At 41.1% G+C, this 12,145-nt stretch overlaps 1 long non-coding RNA gene across 1 annotated transcript in view; it reads left to right on the top strand.

Moving 5' to 3' along the window:
- Positions 1-12,145, top strand: part of LOC115272134 — a 65,874-nt gene that overhangs the window by 23,728 nt on the left and 30,001 nt on the right. The window contains exon 2 of the long non-coding RNA XR_003900263.1: positions 3,379-3,515. This is a non-coding gene — a long non-coding RNA (uncharacterized LOC115272134). The remainder of the gene's footprint in view (positions 1-3,378; positions 3,516-12,145) is intronic.

The raw sequence follows: 12,145 nt of genomic DNA, 5'->3' as shown, positions 1-12,145 counted from the left end.
TTCTTTTCTTCTGATTATTAATGCAATATAAGCTCAATGCATTTAGATTTGGAAAACTAAGAAAATATAAAATAAAATAAAATAAAATTCTCCATAACTGCATCATCCAAAGATTACCACTGATAATATCTTGTTATATTCTTTCCCAATGCCTGTTTAAAAATAGGATCAAATTCTACTTGTTAATTTGTAAAACTGGCTTTTAAAAACTCAGTATATGAGGAACCTTTCCATGACAATAACTGCTAAGCTTTTGTATGGATATATCATAATTTAATGGACATTTAGTTTGCAATTTTTACCACACAATTAACTTTTAATCTAAATTTTTATGACATTTTATGTGTCTGTCACCATCCAGAGGTTTTGCCTGATTCCTCAATATTCAACAGACAAAAGTGATTCTTACTTGGTAATCAAAAAATAGGATTTTCTTTGCAAGGATATACTAAGTACTTCAGGCAAGTTCCAATGAGTGCAAACTAGATGTCTGAAAATCTAGACTGGCCAAATCAAATTCAGAATTGTTTCCTAACATCGCCAAGCAATTTAAACAGCAAATTTCACCCTTTCTCTCAAAATTCCCTCAAAATATCAACTTCTCAGAAGGTTAATGGCAACGGGTAGGGAGCCATGCCTCTGAAGTATCTAATGCTTTAAGTCTGGCTCCTGTCTGTTGCTTGGAAGTGGTAGGGTGGGGAGAGGAGGGGGAGTGGGGAGGGGAGGGGTGTGACTACTCCCGGAATCCACTACTCTCATCACAGCTGTTACCCTGTGACCAACACATCAGGCAAGTGAGGACAGCAGGACAAGAGGCAAAGTTCCACAGGCCCAGGAATCAGAAGTGAGTAGGTTGGAAGGATTCTAGCCACCGGAAGCCCCACGTGGCAGGACTTGAAAAAGAGAACCTCAACCAATCTCTCTCCAACAGAACAGAACATCAGCCACGGCTGGATCTTGCAAGATCATTATGCAAGATCAGCCTGTCTCAAGCCAGCGAATACACAAAGATCCATTCCACCTTCAAACCTGATGTTCCCCTTAGTTACAATCCTGTGATTTCCAAAAGACTATTTTCTGTTTCTTTTCAGCTATAGCAACCTGCTCTCTTAAATAGCTTCTTTATCTGGTGGGGCAATTACAGCCTGTGACTAACAGCTATGGTTCATAAACATGAGTTTCACTGTTTGGGTCAATAGTTCTTAGCCTTTTCTGAACGGCAACTCCCCCAGCTGATCTTGGCATTAAGAGAATCACCTCTCCTTCAGCACTCGGGTGGGTACTCAATAGTGCAGTTTACTGGTGGAGGGCTCTGTTTTCCCATTATAAAGGAGGTGACATTTTTATTAAGTTGCAAGTCCTGGCATCTAATACCAAACATATTTCTGGATGTTGGTTTTATTAGTGATTTTAACTTTCCCCATTGAGTTTTTCTTTATATTCCAAATAGGCATGTCTTTCTTTTAGAAAAAAAGATCCTTTCAAAAAGTAGCTCTTCACTGTAAAACTTTAAGGAGAAAATCTGCAAGATCTAAGACTTGATGATGAGTTCTTAGACCCGACACCAAAAGCACAATCCATGAAAGAAAATAGATTAAATCACACTTCAGAAGAATTAAAAGCTTTTGCTGTATGAAAGACTATGTAAAGAGAATGAAGAAACAAGCTGCAGACTGGGAGAAAATATTATTTGCAAAACACACATCTGACTAAGGATTTGTGTCTACACTATATAAAGAACTCTCGAATTTCAACAGGAAAGACAATCTAATTAGAAATGGACAACATAAGAGCCATGGCATCGAAGAGGGTATACAGACAGCAAATGAGCACATGAAAAGTTGTTCACCATTACCAGCCATTAAAGAAATGCATTTGAGCATGAAGAGATACCACCACACACCTATTAAGTTAGCTAAAATTAAAAAAATAGTGCCACTGCCAATGCCAATGCCAAATGCTGACAGGGAATCAGAGAAACTGAATCTCTCATATCATGCCTGGTGGGAATGTAAAATGGTACACTGACTGTGGAGAATGGTTTGGCAGTTTCTTAAAAAAAACTAAACAGGGGCACCTGGCTGCCTCAGTCAATGGATCATGTGACTCTTGATCTCGGGTCATGAGTTTGAGCCCCACATTGGGCACTGAGGTTACTTAAATAAATAAAAACTTTAAGAAACCTAAACATAGACTTTCTATACAACCCAGTAATTTATCCTTGGACAGTTACTGCATAGAAGTGAAAAAAAAAACCTGAACACAAGTATTCATAGCAGCTTTATTGGCAATGGCCAGAATCTGCAAAACTGGCCAAAACATCCATCAGTAAATAGTTAATCTATGGTCCACCATACCATGGAATCAGACTCAACAACAACAAATAACCCCACTATTGATAAAGGCAATAACCTCGAAGGACCTCAAAGGCATTGTGCTGAGTGAAAAAAGCAAATCTCCAAAGATCACACACTGTATGATTCCATTTATATCACATTCTTGAAATTACAGAGGTGGAATTACAGAGATGAGCAAGATGTGGGAAGGAGGAGACTTAGTGTGACTATAAAGGGTAGTATGAAGGAGATCTTTATAGTGATGGACTGGCTCTGCATCTATATTGCAAAGGTGGTTACACAAATCTACACATGTAATAAACTCACACACACATACACACACACACACACTGTACCAATGTCAATTTCCTGGCTTTCATATTGTACTATCGTTAAATAAGATGTAACTGCAGAAGGAAATGACTAAGGGTATCCAGGACCATTTTGTGCTGTGTTTGGAATTTCTGTGAATCTGGGATTATTTCAAAATAAAAAATTTTCTTTAAAGAAATTCATTTAGAATATGTAGGAAAAAATATGAAGAATACGATTTTAAAATTTGTAACTTTTTGATATATGTATTTGTTTTAGAATGTTAGAGTTTATTGCTTACTTTTTGATTTGAGATAAAATTCACTGAACATAAAACATCATTTTAACTTTTTTTAAGTGTATGATTCAGTGGTGGTTTGGGTTTATTCACCGTATTGGGTAACCATCACCATTACACAATTCCAAACATTTCCATAAGCCAAAAACAAACTCCATATCCATCAGGCCCTTTTCCCTCCCCCACAATAACTAATCTACTTTCCACATACTGCACGATTCCACATTTACAAAGTGTGCCTATACATGGAATCAATACAACATATGGTCCTTCGTGACTGGCTTCTTTCACTTAGCATAATATTTTCAAGGTTCCTCCATGTAGTAGCCTGTATAAGTACTCCATTACTTTGTGTAGTTGAAGGATATTCCATTGTATGGATATATTTAATTTTTATTTTTGATAAAATTTTTCTTTGTTCTCTTACTTCAGGGTCTGTCTTAGTTAGTTTAGTGAACTCTCTCCAGCCTGGACTGCTGACCTATGACCTCCCATTATTCAAACCAAGGCTGGAGCTTCCGTTCCCTCACTTCTCAGCATCGCCTCCTGAAATGAAGATGCCTCATCAGGTAGGTCATTACCGGGACCCACAGCATCTATGCAGGAGAGGATGTCCTTGTGGCCCCTCAGAGATGATAAGCCAAGCCGAATGAATGGTGTCGGGGCGGGAGGGATGGGAGACAGCCTGCCTGTCTATGGAACAGCAGAACAACCTTAGTAGTCTCCTCCTCACAAGCTTGACTCAACTCTCTAGAACAAGGAACACTGAATATTTTCCCCAAAACAATATTTTTCTAGCCTGTTTTGGAAAAACAAATGGTTCACTGGCGTGTCTCAGCTCACTACATTGCACTTCTGAGCCCAGAGCTGTCTGTCCTACAGTGTTGCAGTCACCTGCTCACCCACTATCATGCATCCTTTCCTTCTGTCCCCGATGTCGGAGCTGGGCTCATTTGACTGTGCCCATAGTACATTGGTGTCTTAATGAATACAAAGCCTATTTACAAGCTCTTAAGATGTGTTGGACCTGGACTGAGCCCCTTTTCTTTTTCAGTGTTTATTTATTTTGAAAGACAGAGCATGAGCAGGGGAGGGGCAGAGAAAGAGGGAGACACAGAATCCAAAGCAGGCTCCAGGCTTTGAGCTGTCAGCACAGAGCCCAGTGTAGGGCTTGAACTCACAAACCATGAGATCATGACCGGAGCCAAAGCTGGATGCTTAACCAACTGAGCCACCCAAGTATCCCTGAACTGAGCCCTTTATACTTATTTTAGTTTAATCTCACAGCAATTCTATCAGCCAGGACCTGTTCTTATTCCCATGGTAAGATTCAGAGACATAGGCCTAAAGAGATTTAGGGTCCAGTCCAAGATCATATCACCACTGAGTAGCTTAGCTAGGCTGCAACACAAACCTGTTCATCATCCAAGTGTACTCAGAGCATAGATTCTGGAGCCAGACTTCCTGGGTTCAAATCCTTGCTCCTTGTTCATTAGCTATTTGGATTTGCCTCCATTTCCCGCTCTGTAAAATAGAATTAGTAATAATACCTACCTCATAGTGTTGTAAAAATTAAATACATGAATCTGTCTACAGCCTGAGAGCTGTGTGCCTTGTGAGTGATCACTGTTGTCATAGTTATTGTCATTATTACAATGACTCTTAAAAACAGGATAATGAGGCAGGAAAAAAACAGATGACCCAAACAAACACCATTTCATGTTGCCTCACAAGATCTCTCCTGGCCAAGTAACACAACTTGTGCTGCTTCCAAGCTGCTGCTCCCAAACCCAGGGGCTTTCAGCAACCAGCAGAGTGAAGCCAGCCATTGGCAAAGCCAAATTCTTTAGGTCAGCAATAAGTCTTTGTATTAACAGGAAAGGGGACTTGGTGGGGATAACTCTTTCCTATAAGAGCCAGCAATGGATTTCCCTTGAAAAAATATATTATGTGGTCACCCAGAGCCTTGTCTTTTGTAAATATTTGCTTAGGAGCATCCAGTGCTCATATTGTGTGTATCTCTATTGTCACAACACACCATGGACTGTCAGTGCTACCGGAAGTACAGCCATTAGTGCCTGTAAATCTAACCAGATGAGAGAACCAATTCCAGAAACTCTAGAACCAATACAGAAAACACATTTTTGTTTTCTTTTTATTTTTTAATGTTTTATTTATTTTTGAGGCAGAGAGAGACAGAGCACAAGTGGGGCAGGGGTAGAGGGAGAGAGGGACACAGAATCTGAAGCAGGCTCCAGGCTCTGAGCTGTCAGCACAGAGCCCACCAGGGGGCTCAAACTCATAAACGTGAGATCATGACCTGAGCTGAAGTCAGAGGCTTAACCGACTGAGCCACCCAGCACCCCCAGAAAACTCATCTTTAAGATTTCGCTTTTGGGGTGCCTGGGTGGCTCAGTCAGTTAAGCCCAGTGCTGGGGTGCTGACAGCTCAGAGCCGGGAGCCTGCTTTGGATTCTGTGTCTCCCTCTCTCTCTGCCCCTTCTCTGCTCGCTCTCTGTCTCTGTCTCTCAAAATAAAGACAAAAAAAATTTAAATAAAGATTTTGTTCTTCTAGAGGCATCTAGGTAGCTTAGTCAGTGAAGTGTCTGACTCTTAATTTTGGCTCAAGTCTTGATCTCATGGCTCATGAGTTCGAGCCCCACATTGGGCTGTGTGCCGACAGCGCAGAGCCTGTTTGGGATTCTCTCTCCCTCTCCCTCCCCCATTTGTGCTCTCTCTCTCTAAATAAATAAGTAAACAAACAAATAAATAAAAACCTTAAAGATTTTTAAACTCTAGATACCTAAAGGATCCAAAGGGTAACATAAGACATTGCCTGCCTCACAGTGGTTGTTGGCAGAGACTAAGAGTCCTGGTGTTGGTCAAGGCTTTCTTAACTCCTCTAAATGGGTGATTATCAAGCAAATGATGGTGTCAGTCAGGGCCAAAAATTCTTTTTACTTCATTTAGGAACATGAACCTTGAAGCCAAGAGGCATAAGCCAGCCCACTGACACAACTGGTGACTAAGCTCAGAGCAACTTGGTGATGGGCTCAAGAAAAATGACGTCAGTATTTGAAAATAATTTTTTAAAAATCCAATGACCAGTTAGTTACAGCTTAAATTTTTACAGGTGTTTTGAGCAGGCAATGAATTAAACAGAAGGAAGAGTACACAGAGAAATATGTTCAGTAAAGTAAATAACAGAGGATTTTACTGACACCATTCTTTTAACCTGCTGCTTTTCAACTTAAGTGTTTTAAAAATTTTTAAATAATTTTTACACAAATAAAGATTTTATCTATATTCTTCTTTTGGCTCATGTCCAAAAGACTTGGTCCTCTTGAGAGTAGCATTCTTTGCTTTTTTTTGAGTATTTGTTAACACCTTTTACTTGTCAGCAATTATGGGAAGTATCAAGGCTACAAAAGAGTAAGATCCAGCCCCTGTCCTATGGGGACCGGCACGGAGACTAAAGGCATAAACCAGGGGTGCCTGGGTGGCTCAGTCGGTTAAGCATCCTACTTCAGAAGCTCAGGTCATGATCTTACAGTTCGTGGGTTGGAGCCCTACGTTGGGCTCTGAGTTGGCAGCAAGGAGACTGCTTGGGATTCTCTCTCTCTCTCTCTCTCTCTCTCTCTCTCCCTCTCTCCCTCTCCCCCTCCCCCTCCCCTGCTCACACACTCTTTCTCTCTCAAAATAAACTAATTTAAAAAAAAACCTGACAGAATAGCATCATTTTCTACATGAATATTGGTCTCTGTGCTGATGGCTTGGAGCCTGGAGCCTGCTTCAGATTCTGTGGCTCCCTCTCTCTGTCTCTGTCCCTCCCCGGCTTGCGCACACACGTGCTCTCTCTCTCTAAAAATAGATAAACATTAAAAAAATTAAGTGCTCAAGCATTTTCTCACCATCACATTATTTTCCTTCTTCAAGTGCCATCAATCTGATCTTCATAAAGAATCTTCCTTACACATCCTATGGTTTCCCTACAGGGTTTCTACACACTTGCTCTACTTAGTTCCCTTTAAGATGTACCTGTCGTTCAATGTAACCAACTTTGGTTAACCAATTTAACCAAAAATGCTGCTGTGCATTTTTTTCTTTTTTTAAGTTTTTTTTTTCTTCTTGGGTTCTTTCTTTGGCTGAAGCTAGCAATCTGAAATACTGAGAAGCTAAGCTGAAAAGGGTCTGCTTGTTTCAGGTGCCCCACCCGGGGCTCGCTGGGAAGGGTTTTGTTAGATCCTTCTTTCCCAAGTTTGTTTAACCTGCTTATCCCTAGACTGTCTTCTCTCATATTAATGAACCATCACTATTGTCCATAGAAGCATTACTTGTAATAGTTAAGAAAAAAAACCCAGAAGTAACCTGTATCTTCATCTGTAGGGAGATAGTAAAATAAACTACGGCATATCCATACAACAGAGCTCTCCTCATGCTTTAAAAAGAATGAAGATCTCTAAATGTGTTGAACACATAAAAGAAGATGTTAGAATGGTGGTTGTTGGAGGCCGGGGCTGGGAGGAAAGGGGGAGATGTTGGTCAAAGGGCACACGGGTTTAGTTATTTGGGCTGAGTAAGTTCTGGAGATCTGATGGACAGCATGGTGACTGGGTTAATAATACTGTATTGCATCTTGAAATTTGGTAAGAGAGTGGATCTCACCACATACAGAATATGGTAACTATGTGAGATGACTGATATGTTCATTAGCTTGACTGTGGTCATCATTTGACAATGGACACATAAGCCAAAACAACATGTTGAACACCTCAAGTATATGCAATTCTTATTTGTCAAGTATAGCTCAATAAAGGTGGGCAGAGAGGGAAATGAGGGGTCTTTATGAGCAGGTATCTATGATACATGGTAAAATTTTAAAAAGGCAAATTATAGAACAACATGCATTGTATGACCCATCTAAAAATATGTATATGAATTTGTATAAAGTATCTGAATGCACACACACACACACACACACACACACACACAGTATCTGCATGAAAAAAGTTCTAGGAGATAAACAGATGTAACAGTTGGAGAGTCTAGCAAGTCAGGTAGGTGAGGACCAGATGAAGGAGGGAGTGCACTTTCTAATTCTGCACTTTTCTATTCATTCTTTGGACAATGAATAGATATACTTGTTATAAATAAATAAATAAATAAATAAGAAGACTATAATATTTTCCAAGGTATTTCAGAACTATATTTTCTTCCAGGCTTGCATAGCTGGTTGAGTTTTCATTTACTTTGATAATACACTTACCTCCTCTCTTATAGCTTCAGGGCATTAAGGCTCCCAGACTGACAAGTGTGTTACCCCTTTCCCTCTGCTGCATCTCCAGATTTCCCATCTCCTGGGATAATGCAGAGTATGTTTCATTCAGACTCAATGTACACACTGTTTCTGGAAATCTTGGTCATGTGATAGATGGATTTGTCCTGGAAAATCTATCCTCCAGTCCGTAAAAGGAAGCCAGAATGGTATTATTCTCAGGAAACTGAGCACAGAAAGCTGACCAGGCTACGGGCTACCCAGACCACATGAGAAGCTAAAAGTACTGGGATGTTGTGGAAAAGGTATTGGGTTCAAAGCCTGGAGTCTCAAGTTCAAGTTCTTGACATATTACATTTTCGTTAAGCAAAACTTTAACTCCCTAAGCCCCAGTTTTCTTGTTGGGTAAATGATTATAATACGTGTCACCCAGAGTAGGATTATTCCGTAAGAGTAGTCCTTTTTTTTGCATATTGTAAAGCACCATATGTTTCATAGAAAGACCAGCAACAGGAAATTAGATAAGAATAGTCAGACCATTGTGGTTGCATATATAACTAGGCTTTTGTTTGTTTGATTCTCTTACAGTCAAAACACAAATTTAAAAATGTCTTCCAAAATCTTAGCAGTCGTCCTTTTACTTTGAATAGTCTTATTCTTGAAACACAAGTTTCATTTTTTTCTCCACCCTAAATATTTCTCCTCATGCCTTTTAAAAGAGGCACAAAAGTATCAGTTCCACCAGGAAGGCAACAACACTCTCCTAGAATGCCATACCAAATTGGATAGAAGTCTAAAAGCAGATTAAAGTTGTTTCAAATGCTTCAAAGAGGAGGAAAAATCTAATCCCCCCAAGGCTTTTTAAATCCATATTCCTTAATTTCAGAAAATTTCTCAAGTCTTTTAAAAGGCCCAAATATCATTTTACAGTTTGAAGTAGTAATGGAAAACATTTCTCCATTTTTAAGAACACTTTTCTTTCCTTAAAAAGGGGCTCAGGAAGGCTGGGTCCCCTCGTGAAGGAACTGGGCCCAAGCGGTGACGACTGGCCTGTCTTCGCAGGGAGCGAGACAGCCGTCCCCAGGGCCCAGAGCCTGGAGCTGAGGGCTAATTACTACCTGGAGAATTCCTTCAAGCAGCAGTGTCAGGCATTTCCCTGTTATTTCTGGGCGAGATCGTCTTGTCTGTCATTGTGTGGAAGAACGCCCAGTCCCTCCACTATGTAACACGGAGGGAAAGAAAGTTTCCAAATGAGAAGAAAAACAAGGCTGGTTACCACAAAGGCAAGTGGGGCCGTTTTCACTGCTTTAGAAAACTGGTCTTCTTACGTCTTCACCTGCCCGGAGAGGCCAACTATTTCCTGAAAACACTTTTTCATCAGGGCAAGAATCATCCTCCCTTGCTGACCTATGGAAACAATGATAAGAGCCCCAATTATAACAATGGATATTGATTGAGATTAACCAGGTGCCAAACAGTTTGCCAAAGGTCTCACATGCTGTATCTCGTTCAATCCACCCAGATACTATTATTAGCCCCATTGTACAGATGACAAAGTTGAGGTCTAAAAGGCTAATGCAGCAGCCAAGTGACAAATAGCTACTTAAGGGACTGAGCAGATGCTCAAGCCCAGATCTTTCTGACTCTGAAGTCCATGATGAAACAGAATGATGCATTGCCTAAATACAGCTCCCAGAGAAGTATGGAGAGGACCCGTATTGAACCTCTCTTCTACCTCTTAGCTGAAATTTTACTGCAATTAACAATAGCGGCTTGCGTTCCTGCTAAGCGTGCTGAGAGGTTTACATGCCTGGTCTTATTTAGTGCTTGCCAGCAGGTTTAAATGGAATAAATAGACAACCCTGACGCTAGAAATACGTTCTGCCTCTTCTGTGAGACTGTTCTTTTCTTCTTTTCTCCTGTTTTCTCTCTCTCTCTCTCTCTCTCTCTCTCTCTCTCTCTCTCTCTCTCTCTCTCTTCATCTCTGAGATGTCGAGTGCATTTTGGTTGCATGTTGACCTTGCCTTCAGCCTGGCCTGCACTGCAAACTTTGTCATGAAGAAGATAGTGAAGGGAAACATCTTTTCAGGTATCTTCTCCTTTAGTTGAGGGGAGGCGAAGTTACAAGTGTCCCTCTCTTCTCTCTGTCTTCAGGACACCTCCCTGCAGACGGTGCCAGAATGGTGACCTCAGACCACAGCCTGAACGCTGATTACAAGTAATGCAGCTCCCGAGGTGATAGAGTGTCCTTTCTTAAAAAGGGAGATAAAAATAGCTAAGAAACAACACTTTCCTTAGTTCTCTGAAAGGTTGGCATCCTTCCAGGATGGACTTATGTACTTTTTGTACTTGGAGGAAAAAAAGAGATGGGATTTGATCCAAGAATGGTCCTGCAAACGAGAGAAATATGGAGCAAGCAGCTGGAGCCGAGCGGCCCAGTGGTACTACCAGCTGCAGGCCCATTAATTAACATTCCCTGGTATGTAGCAGCTCCAGTGACCTTGATTCTTGTTGAATTCACAGAGATAATTTTTACAGAGCCTCTACTTTTCTCGCTGCAGTGTATTTATCCAAGGAGTACCTTGCATATTTCCCCCCATCTCTCCGAGCAGTAAATTTATTCTAATTGCAAAGAGATATAGTAAAAGCCTGATTGAACACTTGGCAGTTTATAGAGATTTATTTCTGGGGCTTAAGGGGGTTTTTAGAGTGTGTGACTAGAGCAGGGTTGAGGGGAGCTGGGGAAAGGAGCCCAAGAGAAAATGTAGATTTAATAGATCTATAAAATGACCCCTCTAGATAATGCTTGTTCCAAAGATGCTTAAACAGCCCAACCCAAACCGGGGTCTGTGACAGCCAGTCTGACACGAGGTGTCTGAAGCATCGCATATTTCTCTCTGGGTTTTCAGGTTTCCATATGAAATTTGTTATTCCCCAGGCAGAGGTGGGAGAGGGGTGAATCTGTTTTCCAGAGGGAAGAAGCATATTTAACTACAAATTTCCAAGTATTAAAGACTAAGAAAAGAGGCAAAAAATAAACTTCCAGCACCTGCCCTTAAAATCATTCTGCTTCTCTCTCTGTCTCTTAAAGCTGCATTCTGAATTTTAAACCTAGGATCCTAGGAGGCGAATCACAAGAGCCTAGCAGGATTTCTGTACGAGAAAGGACAACCTTCAGAACCCAGTTATTCATCCGTAGCACTTCCAGCCCGTAAGGAGGACGGCGGATGCTGGATCCTCTAATAGCGCCTTCTGCTCACAATAGACTTTGCGTGCACACACTACTGAACTTTTCCACGAAACCCTTCTAGGCTTTTGATCCCAGGGGTGGCATTCATCTTTTTTTGCAGCTGCTTTACAGGTTTTGCTGAGGGTGAATTTTAGGACTTTCAACTGTTAGATTTGTTATATTGTAAATCTACTCCCGGTACTAAAATGGAGACATTTGTTTTGGAGGAAGAGGCAAGATAGGAAAGGGTACAAAGTAGACACTAGTGAGGAAGAAGGCTGCAAAGTCAGTGACTGATCTCTTTGACCAGAGGCTAAATGGGGAGTGGGTCAACGATTTGTGATGTCCCCTGCATGTCACTTTTCTTCCCCAGGAATTGGCATAAGGAGACTTTGGAAACATTAAAAAATTTTTAAAAAATGTTTTATTTATTTTTAAGAGAGAGAGAGACAACGTGAGCAGGGGAGGGGAAGAGAGGGAGAGGGAGACACAGAATCTGAAAACAGGCTCCAGGCTCTGAGCTAGCTGTCGGCACAGAGCCGGACATGGGGCTCGAACCCATGGACCACGAGATCATTACCTGAGCCGAAGCCGGATGCTCAACCGACTTAGCCACCCAGGCGCCCCTAGAAACATTTTTTTAAGTTTCTGATTGTCAAGTTTACTACACAGGGAGAAAAAGCCATTTAACAAGTT

This window comes from Suricata suricatta, chromosome 11, assembly GCF_006229205.1.
Source record: "Suricata suricatta isolate VVHF042 chromosome 11, meerkat_22Aug2017_6uvM2_HiC, whole genome shotgun sequence".
Taxonomy (NCBI): Eukaryota; Metazoa; Chordata; class Mammalia; order Carnivora; family Herpestidae; genus Suricata; species Suricata suricatta.
This window is presented reverse-complemented; position numbering and strand designations above follow the sequence as displayed.